Source organism: Vipera ursinii (assembly GCF_947247035.1).
Source record: "Vipera ursinii genome assembly, chromosome: 3".
Lineage (NCBI taxonomy): Eukaryota > Metazoa > Chordata > Lepidosauria > Squamata > Viperidae > Vipera > Vipera ursinii.
Window position 1 is genome coordinate 183,719,414 of NC_139516.1, and position 15,482 is coordinate 183,734,895.

Here is a 15,482-nt window from a genome sequence, read left to right on the forward strand (position 1 = left end):
ACTTTTCAACCACCTGAACTACTGTTGTAGTTCAAATAATGGCCAAATTGAACTTTTGCAAATCTTTTAGTGGATTCTATTTGGTTTGGTGATTTAAAATGCAGCAACATTATTTTCCGATTTATTTAATGGTTATTGGCACTTCTCTTCATAGTGGCACTTAATTATTATTAGTATTCCTCATTTCCAAATGAATGCCTTCAGCTTAGAACTTATTTGGACAAAGATCTAAAGGGTTTTTATTTTTATTTTTATTTTTTCTGGGTGGAATTGCTAATATGTTTTAAATTACATTCCTGAGTTGGAGAAGGTAAAGAGGAAGGTGCAGTCTGCCATCTGCTTCACAACTTCCCATCAAAATTTTTGTACATACAATAGTCCTGCAATCATAACAAGGTTTTCCATGGCTCTTTTCTAATTGGCTGTCCATTAATCCCAGCAATAAAAGTTCTGGTGAAGGTTTGGTTGAACTTAGTGTCCTTTAAAAGATTGCACATTGCAAGTGTGAGCGAAATATCTTTCGCATGGTTCCCAGCCACTTCACTCATGAGAAAACCACAAGACTTTCATCCCATAGTTTCTCTCGCAAAGAACAGCTATCCAGCTCTCTTTATCTACAAAGACGTCACCAGCCAGAAGATAATCCTTATTGTCATTTTTTACTGTGGGCACAACGGCACACATCGAAAATGAAATTTAGTTGCCCGCTTTCAAAGTGAAACACATCCATGACACACATAATAACTGCTGGTCACTGTTTATATTGCAGAGCCATCACTTATCCTTTGGAGATGTCTAGTGCCCCATAGAACCTCACTCAGAAGCCCTTTCATTGTATTTTTATTTTTATTTTTTTTTAAATTCCATTTATATCCCGCCCTTCTCCGAAGACTCAGGGCGGCTTACAAACTTAGCAGTAGCCTTCATTCTATGTATATGCCTGCTTATTAGGGCTTTCACACACCCCCAAGCAGCATTATTACAAAGTCAGCTTAATTGCCCCCAACAATCTGGGTCCTCATTTTCCCATTGCCTTATAAAGTACACATTGATCATTTGGGCTAATTTCATGAAGGGCTTTATTAGTGCTTTCCTTCTTCCAAACCTGGTTTACCGCAATAGTTTTCTATCAGATGACCCTGATTTCTCTGTTGCTTTCCTGATTTAATCTAGAGTAGTGCTGCTGTTTTGGATCTTCCATGCTATTCTTATATCTCATTAAAACAGAGTGCTGCTCATTGGCTGCCTTTTTGGAGCTGGAACTAAACTACTTGTCCTTGTGTTTAGAATGTCAGTCACGCCTTACTCTGTGTATGGTCCTGATTGCTCTTTATTTTCCTAGGAGAAGTTCCTTCTTTTTGTTCTTGACACCTTTGCTGAAGTCTCCAGGTTTCAGCTTGTCAAGAGATGTAGACTCATGAATCTGGAATCAGTTCCAATAGTTCCTTCAACTCTGAAAAACTTTTATGGTATATAAATGGCTTTAAATATATCTTTATTTGTGGAATGGCTTAGTATAGATAGAGGTTAATAGCTTTTTGCTGGTTTGGCTTCTCACATGTGAACTAATTTTATTGTATGGAAGTTCATAATTATTGTGGATTGTACTGCACCTTGATGATGATGATTCATTATATCCATTACATTTGAAGAGTGGTTATGTATCAAAAGGGCTTTTGACATTTTTTATTCTTATACTGATACTATCATCTCTAAATTCATAAGAGCTCATATATTTAGACTATTGTGCGCTTTATCGCCCTTTGGTTGTGCAAAATATCTAATGATACAAAATAGAAGAGAGGCATTCCAATGTAGTTATTGATACAGAATTCACCATGTTCAGGTCATACTATAGAAAGCTGTGTAAGCATAAATTAAACACTCGGCTGAAAATGTATGTTGCTAATACTATCCCTGCTTGAAACGAAATTCACTTGCATTACTTAATATTTCAAAGTATTGAATAACTTTCTGTGCATATAGTTTCCATGACACTGCTAGACATGGGATGACTAATCCTGACTCAGAAATTTCCACCTAGAGGGAACGCTAGCGTTAGCTTCTAATTTTCATAAGTATGTCCTTCCTTCCGTACTAGTTAGCTGAATGCCTGTGAATGTTGATTTCTTCTAAAGAATGAAAAGGATGCAGAGATTTTCTGTTTCACCTCTTGGAAGAGGGAAGGATAGGAAGCCAAAGATGTATTTCATGCACAGAGATGTTGATGGCATGGCCAGGGACACTGTGAGGTAAGGTTATTAAAGGGAAGCTGGAACATAAGATAAATAGGTAGCGACTACCAAGGCAGGGAAGCAAGGCAAACGTAGGGATCAGGATAAACCCAGCCCTTGAACTGTATGAATCAGAGAATGCATTATCTTCCTTTGAGGGGAGGAGCTCTGATGCAGTAACCTGAAAAATGCTTTAGTTTAAAGGCATATTTGTCATTAATTTGATATAATAAGATGTATTGTTGGCAATGACTAGCACGCATGTGCGGGGGAACCTTTACCTTTTTTATTGTTGGCAAAGGATCAAAACTACCACATGCCTTTCTTCTAAAAACTGTATACATATTTTGGCACCAAAAGTTGAGAATTTTATTTGAATGTTAAGTACCAAGAGAAAAATGGATTAGTTTTTAGTAAACGGGTTGGGTGAAATTACTAGTTGCCAGGGGGTTAATGGAAAGCAGTATGTCATATATATGATGTTCTCCATTTACTATCTCGGTCAGAACACCTGGGAAATGTGTTCTACATAAATTATAATTCCATCAATATGCTGAGAATCGAAACACTGGTTCTTTGAAGGGTAATGTCTGTTGTTAAAACTGGGCATTCAGTTAAGAATGCAGTTCTTGTTAGTCTTATCATTTATATTCCAGATGCAAAAAAAGTATAATATCTGCATTTTTAAAAATTTCTTCAGGCCTTCTGAATATAGTGATCAACTATCCATTTTCTCAATATGACATTTAGGACACATCCCTGTGAGTTTCAAATTGTTCTTTAACTAGTTTTACAGAAATGCAAAAACATTTTATTTAGACTATAAACCGGAAAATTAAAAATATATTTCCTGCCCTATTTAAGTTCTTTTGGCTTGTCATTCAGTTTCAGTTGAAAAATGTAATATGCTATATTCTTGCCAGATAGCCATTAAGTATTTATATTTCCAGTGCATGGATGTTGCTTTATCAATGGAAGCCATGCATTTTTGAAACTTTGTACTGAAAGCTTGGCAAGAAAACTACCTGACTGTTTTAGCTTCATACAGACAGAAAGAAATGATATCTGAATCTTGCTATTTCTTCATACTTTTCAATGTGCATGGTTAGATAGACATAGAAAACTGACTTGCGAGGATTGGGAGAGGTGGGATATAGGAGTGAAGAATGTTACAGATACTACAGAATATTGTGGGATAAACATGAGTCCCAGTGAGGCATTTTGATTGCTAGAGTCTCTGGATTTGGATTTTCTGAACACCAATAGACTTCAGCTTCCCTATACTTTAATTAAAACAAAGATTGTGCTGAGCACAATCTATGCTAAAGTGTGACATGCATAATATAGTCTAATAATAATATCAGTCTAGTCAGGGTTCATTAATTGTCATCTCTTCACCTGACCCACATCAGCATATTATCAATTATCCAAAATTTGATAGCCAATTACATCCTTTATTGGATGGGGAAGGACAGCATATTGTTATATAAATCCTGACAATGAAATATTTTAGGTTCACATTTATTTCTGAATTTGCACAGGGCAGAGCTTTTGTTAAGTTACTAACAGCCGTTTGATGAGCAGGAAATGTAGCTAACCACTGATTAGATAAAGGAATGGTCTCCAGATGTTCTGAATTTGTAGTGTTTTCAAAAACCTTATCTTTTTTCTCAGGTTCAGAAAAGACCATTGCAGCTATGCATTGCTTTGATTTGATGACAGTTCCCAATATATTGGTTCCAAATATATTTTTTCCATGTGTATTTCCACATGGGGCCAAGAAAAGACATGGCTGCTTTAAGAATTTTCAGACAGTTATTAAAATGATGTCTTACGTGCTCTGAAGCACTTTTTTTGCCCCAGTGTAATGTAAAGTAATATACAACCCTAGCATCTATAGCTATATTTGGGGGGTGGGGAATCCTATTATTTTCATGCATGACATTATTTCTGACTTGTAACTCAGACTTTATTTCACATTTGTAACATAGATATTTTCATTATAGACTCCAATCTGTGGTCTAAACTCAAGTGCTCTCCAAACAGTGAGAATCAGAGTAATTCAGCATATTTTAACACCATTCCCCTCTTGTCTTTTCTTGCCAACCACTCAGAAAAATTTAAAAACCAACATAAATGAAAGAACATAGGGCAAGAGCAAAGGGAAAAGGAAAAAGTGAAATAGAACCACATTTGATTTTAGTACAACTTTAAACACCCATAGCTTGTTTTAACTGTAGATTTATTTATGAAAAAATAGTATTTCTGCTGGAGAGAATAAAATGTTTTAACTGTACATTATTTTTCAACAGTAAATTATAGAGTTCACTATAAATTTCCACCACTTTTCTGTAATTTTGTCAAATATTGAAATGAAATTGAACCCACTTTCAAATCTATTTAAATCTATCGTGGTGATTTTAAGTGTGTATTGTAAAAGTTACATTAATTGTCAGCAATGTTTAGTGTGAAGAAGTGTTTCTTTCTTAAACCTACCATTCAACATTACTGGACGATCCTTGGTCCAGTCTAGGAGACACACTCTTAGATTAGATTGGATTGGTATTGGTATCAGAGCAATTTATTAGTTCTTGCCTATTGATCAAATAGGGCAGAGTTAGTACAGAGCCACATGTCACTTTCAGTTGTTCAGATTGTTTGGGTTGGAGATGAATTAAAGAGAACTAATTCTATCTGAGGGGAATAGTGATATAGTTAGTGAAGGAGGGGAGAAGAGGAGGAGGTGGCTTCCTTACATTTCTATTTTTATTCTGTGTACCTACTGTACAGGGATTCCTTATTCTAGTTTCTTCCATGAAGTAATAAAAAGAAATTAAAAAGCTAAAGGTTTCCCCTGTCAAGTCATGTCCGACCTAGTGGGCAGTCTTCTCTGTTTCTTAGCTGAGGGAGATAGTGTTATCCGAACACATTTTCATAATCATGTGGCCAGCATGACTATATGCCGAGGCACACAAAATGCTGTTAGTTTCCACTGAAATGGTACCTGTTTATCTACTTGCATTTGCATGCTTTAGAACTGCTAGGTGGGCAGGAGCTGGAGCAAACTCAACCTGTTGCACAGTTCTCTGGTTTTGAACCTGGGCTGTCAGTTTTCCAGCTGACAAGCTGAGAGCCTTTAACCACTGAGCCCTGCAAAATAGCCCTTACCCTAAACCACTTTTCACATAAGGAATAGAAAAAGTTCAAAGAGTTCAGGTTTAAGGCAGTATTATGCTGAACTTATTGTAATGAACCACCAAGGTAGAGTACATTATGATAATTTAATAGGCTATTTGATTCAGCACATTTATAGCACCAGGGAAGCATTCAGTCATGGAGCTAGGGTCATTTAGTCCAATCTCCTGCTCAGAGCAGGATCTCATAAAGCATCTCTGATAAATAAGCATCCAACCATTGTTTGAAAACTTCCAGTGAAGAAGAACTACGGCTTGTTGTACTGGCTAACAGTTCCTATCGTTAGTGCCAGTCCCACTAGGTAGACCAGACCAGGAAATCAACTCTATAGGAAGGCTAAAGTACTTTTATTGAAATTGGCTATAAAAACAGAATCTTGCAAGTGTAATTGTGCTGTACCTACTTCTTATCTTTATAGTTCAATGTATGCCTGAGTTGCTTCTGAATGTTACCTCCCAGTTGTAGACTTAAAAACTACTTCAGCCCCTTTTTCCTTGGCAACAGCTCTTACATTCAGCTCTTACATGAAGACAGAACTAGAGCACAACAATGATGAAAACTGTCTTGAATGCATTTGGGTCAATATAAAAGGGGAAAAATGATATTGCCATGGGTATATGCTATAGGCCACCCAACCAAATAAAGGAAATAGATGAACTTTTTGCTACTCAGTTAACTAAAGTTTGTAGGAAGCACATCACAATAGTAATGGGGGACTTTAATTACCCTGGCATCAACTGGGAGACAAACTCTGCACCAAGTGGATGATCAAACAGATTCCTGACAAACCTACAGACAACTTTATCTCCCAAAAAGTAGAGAAGGGGACTAGGGGATCAGCCATATTGGACTTAATTTTCACAAACAAAGATGAAATGATAGAAGGTGTTGAAGCCATAGGAATCTAGGGGGAGAATGATCATACAATATTGGAATTAAACATTATGCAAACACAAGCAATAGAACACAGTCAAACCAGAGTCTTGGACTTTAAGAGAGCTAATTCCTCAAGGATTCTCAAGGTGGGTCAGGTTGTTCACCAGAGCACCAGAGGGAAGGACGAGAAACAATTGTTGGAAGCTGATCAAAGAGAGAAGCAACCTGGACTTAAGGAGAAACTTCCTGACAGTGAGGACAATCAATCAGTGGAACAGCTCACTCCCAGAAATCGTGGGTGCTCCATCGCTGGAAGTTTTTAAAAAGAGACTGGACAATCTGAGATGGTATAGGTCCTCCTGCTTGAGCAGCGGGTGGACTAGAAGACCTCCAAGGTCCCTTCCAGTTCTATTGTATTCTAAAGGGAAAAGAAGTCAAAAAGCTTAGGAAATTTTGAAAAGTGAGATTATAAAAGCCCAGTCTAGAACTAACAGCTCTCAAAAGAAACCAGCATGGCTGCTTAAAAAAACCCTCTGATAAATTGAAAGACAAAAAGGACAAGTATAAAAAGTGGAAAGAGGGGCACATAACTAAGGCAGAATATCAGCAAATAGTGCTAGCCTGCAAAGATGAAGTCAGGAATGCTAAGGCTCAAAATGAACTCAGGCTTGTGACAAAAGTCAAAAATAACACACACACAAAAAAAGCATCTTTAAACATGTAAAAAAAAGAAGAAAAAAGTTAAGGAAATGATTGGTCCATTAGTGGGAGAAAGTGGCAAGAAGGTGACAAGCAACAGAGAGAAAGCAAAACTACTTAACTTACTTTTTGCCTCCGTCTTTACACAAAGGGAAAAACAGTCCAACCTATCAAAAACAGTACTTTAAAAAACAGATTAGAAACACAAGTTAAGATAGGCAAGAAAATGGTAAGTGAGCCTAGTAAGTCCAGCCTAGATGAGTTCAAATCACAAGGACCAGATGGATTACACCCCAAGGTTCTGAAGAAACTGGCAGATGGGATCTCAGAACTACTGAACCACTGAACTACATCTTTCAAAGATCATGGAGCACCAGGGAACTACCAGAGGACTGGAAAAGAGCTGATGTAGTTCCCACCTTCAAAAAAGGAAAAAAAAGGGATCCAGGAAACTACAGACCTATCAGCCTGACCTCAATACCTGGGAAGATTCTGGAAAAGATAATCAAACAACAAATCAGCGAGCACCTAGAGGCAAACAAAGTCATTACCAAAAGCCAGCATGTCAAAAATAGATCATACCAGACAAATCTTATTGCATTGTTTAACCAGGTGACAAAATTAGTGGACCAGAGGAATTATTTATTTATTTATTTATTTATTGGACTTATATGCTGCCCTATCTCTCGAAGGACTCAGGGCAGCTAACAACAATAAAAGACAATAATACAAATGTTAAAAAAAATTAAATTAAAGCCCCAATGATAAAATATTAAAAACATTTTTAAAAATCCCTATTGTCAGTCCAGGTCAGCCTGATGGAAAAGAAATGTTTTAAGGCCACGACGAAAGGACTGGAGGTCCGGGGCCACCTGGAGCTCAAGGGGAAGTTGATTCCACAGGGCAGGCACTCCCACAGAGAAGGCTGTCCCCCTGGGGGTCGCCAGCCGACATTGTCTAGCCGATGGCACCCTGAGGAGGCCCTCCCTGTGTGAGCACACCGGGTGATGGGAAGTCATTCCTGGCAGCAGACGGTCCTGCAGATAACCCGGGCCTAAGCCATGTAGGGCTTTAAAGGTAAGAACCAGCACCTTAAATCTGGAATGCTGTGGATATAATTTACTTGGACTTCAATAAGGCATTTGATAAAGTAGATCACAACCTACTACTTGATAAGATATAAAAATGTGGGTTAGACAGCATCACCACCAGATGGATTCATAGCTGGCTGACTGGCCATACTCAGCGTGTGGTCCTCAATGGAATCGCATCTACATGGAGGAAAGTATGTAGTGGGGTGCCCCAGGGCTCTGTTCTGGGCCCAGTGCTCTTCAACATCCTTATCAATGATTTGGATGAGGGGACAGATCGGGAACTCATCACATTTCAGACGACACCAAGCTAGTAATAGCCAACATTCCAGAAGATAGGCTTAAGATACAGAAGGATCGTGACAGACTCAAACATTGGGCACTATCTAACAAAATGAAATTCAATGGTGAAAAAAGTAAGGTTCTACATTTAGGCAAGAAAAACCAAATGCAAAGGTACAGTATAAATTTCCTGACAGAATAAATAATCAGTGGAACAGCCTGCCTCCAGAAGTTGTGAACACTGGAAGTTTTTAAGAAGAGACTGGACAACCATTTGTCTGAAATGGTATAGGCTTTCCTACCTGAGCAGGGGGTTGGACTAGAAGACCTCCAAGGTCCCTATCAACTCTACTATATTAATTATTATTAGTAGTATTGTTGTTGTTGTTGTTGTTGCTGTTGTTGTTATGATTGTCTTCCTTTCTCCTTATAATTAGAATGTTTTTCATATCATGTAATCTAATTCTATTTCCTTGTAGGACTTTCCATTTTTTCTGGATACTTTTCTCCACAGGACTTCCTATATACATCACTGCATATATTTAACATCCCCTTCATGGATTACTGCCTTTTCGTGGTGAAGGGACTTGCATAATTCAAAGAAGCTATGAGCTATGCCGTGCAGGGCCACCCAGGTGGAAAGGTCATAGCAGAGAGTTCTGACTGGAGAAGGAAATGGCTCCAGTATCTTTGCCATGAAAACCCCATGGACAGTACCAAAAGGAAAAAAGATATGACACTGGAAGATGAGCCCCTCAGGTCGGAAAGCGTCCAATATGCTACTGGGGAAGAGCAGAGGGCTAGTACTGGTAGCGCCAGAAAGAATGAAGTGACTGGGCCAAAGCCGAAAGGATGCTCAGCTGTGGATGTCTCTGGTGGTGAAAGGAAAGTCCGATACTGTAAAGATTTTTTCTCCATAGGAACCTGGAATGTAAGATCCATTATTATTATTATTGTTTTATTATTATTTGTTAAATTTATATGCCACCCTTCTCCCTAAAGACTCAGGGCGGCTCACAACAATAAAAAATTAAGAAACATAGAATACAAAGATTAAAAAAGAATTAAACAAAATAGAGAAATAAAGGAAAATTTAAGCCGAAAAAAACCAAATTTAAAAAGCATGATCAGTCCAGGCCCGCTTGTTGGAACAGCCATGTCTTCAGGTCACGGTGGAAGGATCAAAGGTCAGGGGCCGTCTGCAGCTCCAGAGGCAGTTCATTCCAGAGGGTCAGTGCACCCACAGAGAAGGCTCTCCCCCTGGGGCTCGCCAGCCAGCATTGCCTGGCCGACGGAACCCTGAGGAGACCGACTCTGTGGGAGCGAACCGGGCGATGGGAGGTTGACATTGGCAGCAGGTGGTCTCGCAAGTACCCCGGGCCTAAGCCATGTAGGACTTTAAAGGTAATTACCAGCACCTTGAATCGCACCCGGAGGGCAACCGGAAGCCAATGCAGCTCACGCAGGAGTGGTGTAACATGGGAGTATTGAGATAACTCTCATAAGCACCCACATGGCCGCATTTTGCACCAGTTGAAGCCTCCGGGTGCACTTCAAGGGCAGCCCCATGTAGAGAGCATTGCAGTAATCCAGGCGAGAAGTGACAAGGGCGTGCATGACCGTGCATAGGGCATCTCGGTCCAAAAAGGGGCGCAACTGGCATACCAGGTGAACCTGTGCAAAAGCCCCCCTGGTCACAGCAGCCAGATGGTCTTCCAAATTAAGCTGTGAATCCAGGAGGACACCCAAGTTGCGGGCCCTTTCTGAGGGGGGCAATAACTTCCCCCCATAAGAAGAGATGGAACCTGTTGGACAGTATGAGATGCCGATATCCACAGCCACTCGGTCTTGGAGGGGTTCAGCCTGAGCCTGTTCCTTCCCATCCAGACCCGCACTACCTCCAGGCACCGGGACATCACTGCGTTGGCTCGGGGTGGAGATAAACAACTGGGTATCATCGGCATATTGGTGATTCCTCACCCCAAAGCCACGGATGATCTCACCCAGCGGCTTCATATAGATGTTGAACAGGAGGGGGGAGAGAACTGACCCCTGAGGAACCCCACAAGAAAGGGGCCTTGGGGTAGATCTCTGCCCCCCTGCCACTACAAACTGTGAATGGCCCGAGAGGTAGGAGGAGAACCACTGTAAAACAGTGCCTCCCACTCCCAACCCCTAGAGCCGTCGCAGCAGGATAGCATGGTCGATGGTATGAAAAGCCGCTAAGAGGTCAAGTAGGACCAGGACAGAGGAGCAACCCCTGTCCCGGGCCCACCAGAAGTCATCTACCAGTGCGACCATTGCCATTTCCGTGCTGTAGCCGGGTCTGAAACCGCACTGCTATGGGTCCAGATAGTCCGCTTCATCCAGGAATTGCGGAAGCTGACGTGCCACAACACTCTCGACAACCTTCGCTACAAAGCGAAGGTTGGAGACAATGAGGCCGGGTCCAGAGCAGGCTTCTTGAGGAGGGGCCTTACCACCACCTCTTTTAAGGCGGAGGGGAAGACACCCTCTGTCAATGAAGCATTGACAACTGCCTGGAGCCAGCCCCCTGTCACCTCCCCGGCAGCCAAAACCAGCCAGGAGGGACATGGGTCCAATAAACAAGTTGCAGCACTCAGCCTACGCATAATCCTGTCCACATCATCCAAAGTCACAGGGTCAAACTCACCCCAATTGGTATTACCAAGACCTGCCCTCTCCACTCCATCGGATTCTGCCCAGTCGGAGTCCAAACCAGTCCGGATCTGAGCTATTTTGTCCTGCAGATACTGTACAAATTCCTGAGCCCTACCCTGCAAGGGGTCATCCCTCGGTCGCTGATTAAGCAGTGAACGGGTCACTCTAAACAGGGCGGCTGGGCGGTTATCTGCGGATGCAATGAAAGCGGAAAAGTAAACATGCTTTGCCACTTCCATCACCACTAGGTAAGACTTAAGACAAGTTCTTAGACGTGTTCGATCAGATTCAGATCTCCTGGACCTCCAACAGCTCTCTAGGAGTCTTTTCCGGTGCTTCATCTCTCGGAGTCCCTCGGTAAACCAGGGAGCTACCCAGGATCTGCGCTGGGTCAGAGGCCGCAAAGGCATGACTCGATCCAAGGCCCTGGAAGCAGCCCTCTCCCAGGCTACCACTAGGGCTTCGGCAGAGTCGTGGGCAAGGGAAGCAGGAAATGAATCAAGGCAAGCTGGACATGGTCAAACAAGAGATGACAAGATTGAACATCAACATCTTAGGAATCAGTGAACTAAAATAGACAGGAATGGGTGAATTTAATTCAGATGACCATCAGGTATACTACTGCGGGCAAGAATCCTTCAGAAGAAATGGAGTAGCGTTCATAGTCAAATAAAAGAGTAGGAAAAGCAATACTGGGATACAATCCCCAAAATGACAGAATGATCTCAGTTCGAATCCAAGGCCAACCATTCAATATCACAGTAGTCCCAGTCTATGCCCCAACCACCAGTGCTGAAGAGGATGAAATTGACCAGTTCTATGAAGCCCTACAAGCACCTTATAGAACTAACACCAAAAAATGATGTCCTCATCATCATGGGGGATTGGAATTCTAAAGTAGGAAGCCAAAAGATAACCGGAATAACAGGCAAGTTTGGCCTTGGAGTACAAAATGAAGCAGGGCACAGGCTGATAGAATTTTGTCAAGAGAATACTATGGTGATAGCAAACACTCTGTTCCAACAACCCAAGAGACAGCTCTACACATAGACATCACCAGACGGTCAATACAGAAATCAGATTGACTATATGCTCTGCAGCCAAAGACGGAGAAGCTCTATACAGTCAGTAAAAAGAAGACCAGGAGCTGACTGTGGCTCAGACCATGAGCTTCTCATTGCAAAATTTAGGCTTAAACTGAAGAAAGTAGGGAAAAGCACTAGGCCACTTAGGTATGAACTAAATAGATTTAAGGAATTTGATCTGATAGAGTGCCTGAAGAACTATGGACAGAGGTTTGCAACATTGTACAAGAAGTAGCAACTAAAACCATCCCAAGCAAAAAGAAATGCAAGAAAGCAAAATGGCTGTCTGAGGAAGCTTTGCAAATAGCTGAGGACAGGAGGGAAGCGAAAGGCAAGGGAGAAAAAGAAAGATACACCCAACTGAATGCAGAATTCCAGAGAATAGCTAGAAGAGATAAGAATGCCTTCTTAAATGAACAGTGCAAAGAAATAGAAGAAAACAATAGAATAGGGAGGACTAGAGATCTCTTGAAGAAAATTGGAGAGATGAAGGGAACGTTTCATGCAAAAATGGGCATGATAAAGGACCAAAATGGCAGGGAACTAACAGAGGCAGAAGAGATTAAGAAGTGGTGGCAAAATTACACAAAGAACGAGCTTAATGTCCCAGATAACCATGATGAGGTGGTCACTGACCTCGAGCCAGACATCCTAGAATGTGAAGTTTTTTTTATTTTTTATTTATTTTAATCCCATTTATATCCCGCCCTTCTCCGAAGACTCAGGGCCACTTACACTCTAAGCACAAATCAATGTGCTTAGCAATAGCCTTCATTCTATGTATATGTCTGCTTATTAGGGCTTTCAGCCCCCCGCAAGCGGCATTATTACAAAGTCAGCTTATTGCCCCCAACAATCTGGGTCCTCATTTTACCTACCTCGGAAGGATGGAAGGCTGAGTCAACCTTGAACCTGGTGGGATGCGAACCTGCACTAATTGCAGGCAGCTGGTGTTACTTAAGGAGGCATTAGCTCACTGCTCCACTAAGGCAAGAAGTGAAATGGACCTTATGAAAGCTGAGCAACAACAAAGCTAGTGAAGGTGACAGTATTCCAGCTGAGCTATTCAAAATCTTAAAAGACGATGCAGTAAAAGTGTTACATTCAATTTGCCAGCAAATTTGGAAAACTCAACAGTGGCCACAGGATTGAAAAAGATCAGTTCACATTCCAATTCCAAAGAAAGGCAGTGCCAAAGAATGTTCAAACTATCGCACCATTGCACTCATTTCACATGCTAGTAAAGTTATGCTTAAAATCCTACAAGCTAGACTCCAGCAGTATGTGGATCGAGAACTGCCAGAAGTACAGGCAGGATTTTGAAGAGGCAGAGGAACTAGAGATCAAATTGCCAACATACGCTGGATCATGGAGAAAGCTAGGAAGTTCCAGAAAAACATCTACCTCTGCTTCATTGACTATGCTAAAGCCTTTGATTGTGTGGATCACAACAAACTGTGGTAAGTTCTTAAAGAGATGGGAGTACCAGACCATCTTATTTGTCTCTTGAGAAACCTATATGTGGGTCAAGAAGCAACAGTGAGAACTGAACACGGAACCACTGACTGGTTCAAAATTGGGAAAGGAGTCTGGCAAGGCTGTATACTGTCACCCTGCCTGATTAACTTATATACAGAGCACATCATGAGAAAGGCAGGGATAGATGAATCAAACGTTGGAATTAAGATTGCCGGAAGAAATATCAACAACCTAAGATATGCAGATGATACCACTCTAATGGCAGAAAGTAAAGAGGAACTAAAGAGCCTCTTGCTGCGAGTGAAGAAGGAGAGTGCAAAAATTGGGTTGAAACTAAACATTAAGAAAACCAAGATCATGGCATTAGGCCCTCTCAATTCCTGGCAAATAGTTGAGGAAGAAATGGAGGTAGTGACAGATTTTATTTTCCTGGGCTCCAAGATCACTGCAGATGGGGACTGTAGTCAAGAAATTAAAAGACGCTTGCTCCTGGGGAGGAAAGCCATGGCAAACCTAGACAGCACACTAAAAAGCTTTTTTTTTTTTGCTTTTTTTAATGCAGTATTTCTTTATTCTATGTCACTTGTCCCACCTTTATAGATGTGGCTTGCAACAAAGCATCCATCTGTTGGATATCATCTTCACCCACAAAATTGTTCTTTTATGGTGCAGAATAGAGAAGGGATCACCAGTGCTCTATTTTCCACCTCTTTCCATTATTTATAGAAAATGGTTAAAGCTGGAATGACTAAAAGCCACTCTCTTTGGGACTCTCTATACAATGTCTCTACAATATTTTTTCTTGTCTAGCTCTTGAAAGTTCTGTATACTTTGATAAATAGATGTAGTGTAGATAATATAGCCTGTTACTATTATGTCTGCTGCACTCTGTCTCTTTCCCTCTTTGGCAATCTTTTCCCCTACTTTTTCACTTTACACTTTTTGATGTTTGTTGATAAATAATCATCAAGTTGTATTTTTTGCTAGCTGAAGTGAGTGATATGTGTACTTGCTTTGATCTGGATATAGGAATTGCTGGGGAACAAACAAAACTGGAAATTACCCACATTAATTTTTGAGCACCATCTCCCACACACCGGTTCTCATTTCTGCCAACCCTTCCAAGAAGTGCAGATTCTGCCTTTTGGACCATCTAAAGAAGTTCAGGTCTGTGAAACAGCTTTCCTGTACGAGGTTGCCTCAGCCCTGGATAGTCTTGATGTTGCTATCTTGTTCTTCGATCCATAGCATGCTTTTCTTCATGAATATGAATCAGATGTTTGAATGCTGCCAAGTTGGTTTTTCACCAGCAGCCCTGGCCTCCATCAAAGGCTGCTTTAATGACAAGGTCCTGGGGGATCATTTTTGACACTTATAGTGGTGAGTCGTAATTCTCTTACTTTCCCCCCCCATGGTTTTGATAGTCTTAAATGAGGCATAGTGTAGTCTCAGTTAGGGATATCAACCCCCCTTGTCCTTAGCTTCCCAGAACTGGGCCAGTGAGAAAATCTTCCTTACAAGTTTCATTCACTTCCAGTGCAATTATTCCTCAGAATGCTCACTGAGTTCTTAAGTACATTTTATCAAAGCTGAAAGATGGTTTGGGTTTTTATCTCCTTAAGCGACAACAAAAGCTATTTCCTTCCTCTGCTTAGAGCTTTCTTTTCCTCCTTCTTACACAATTCCACTCGTAAGGATTTTCAGGTCAATAAAATATGATAGCTCTGCCCCCATTTGCACTCAACCTTGTCCACCTATCTATCAATTTCTCATAAAGCCTCTCCATAGCTATTCGAAGTATTTTCTCTAAAGATTACCCGAAGTATGTTAGATTGCCTCAATGACTTCTTGACCATCTT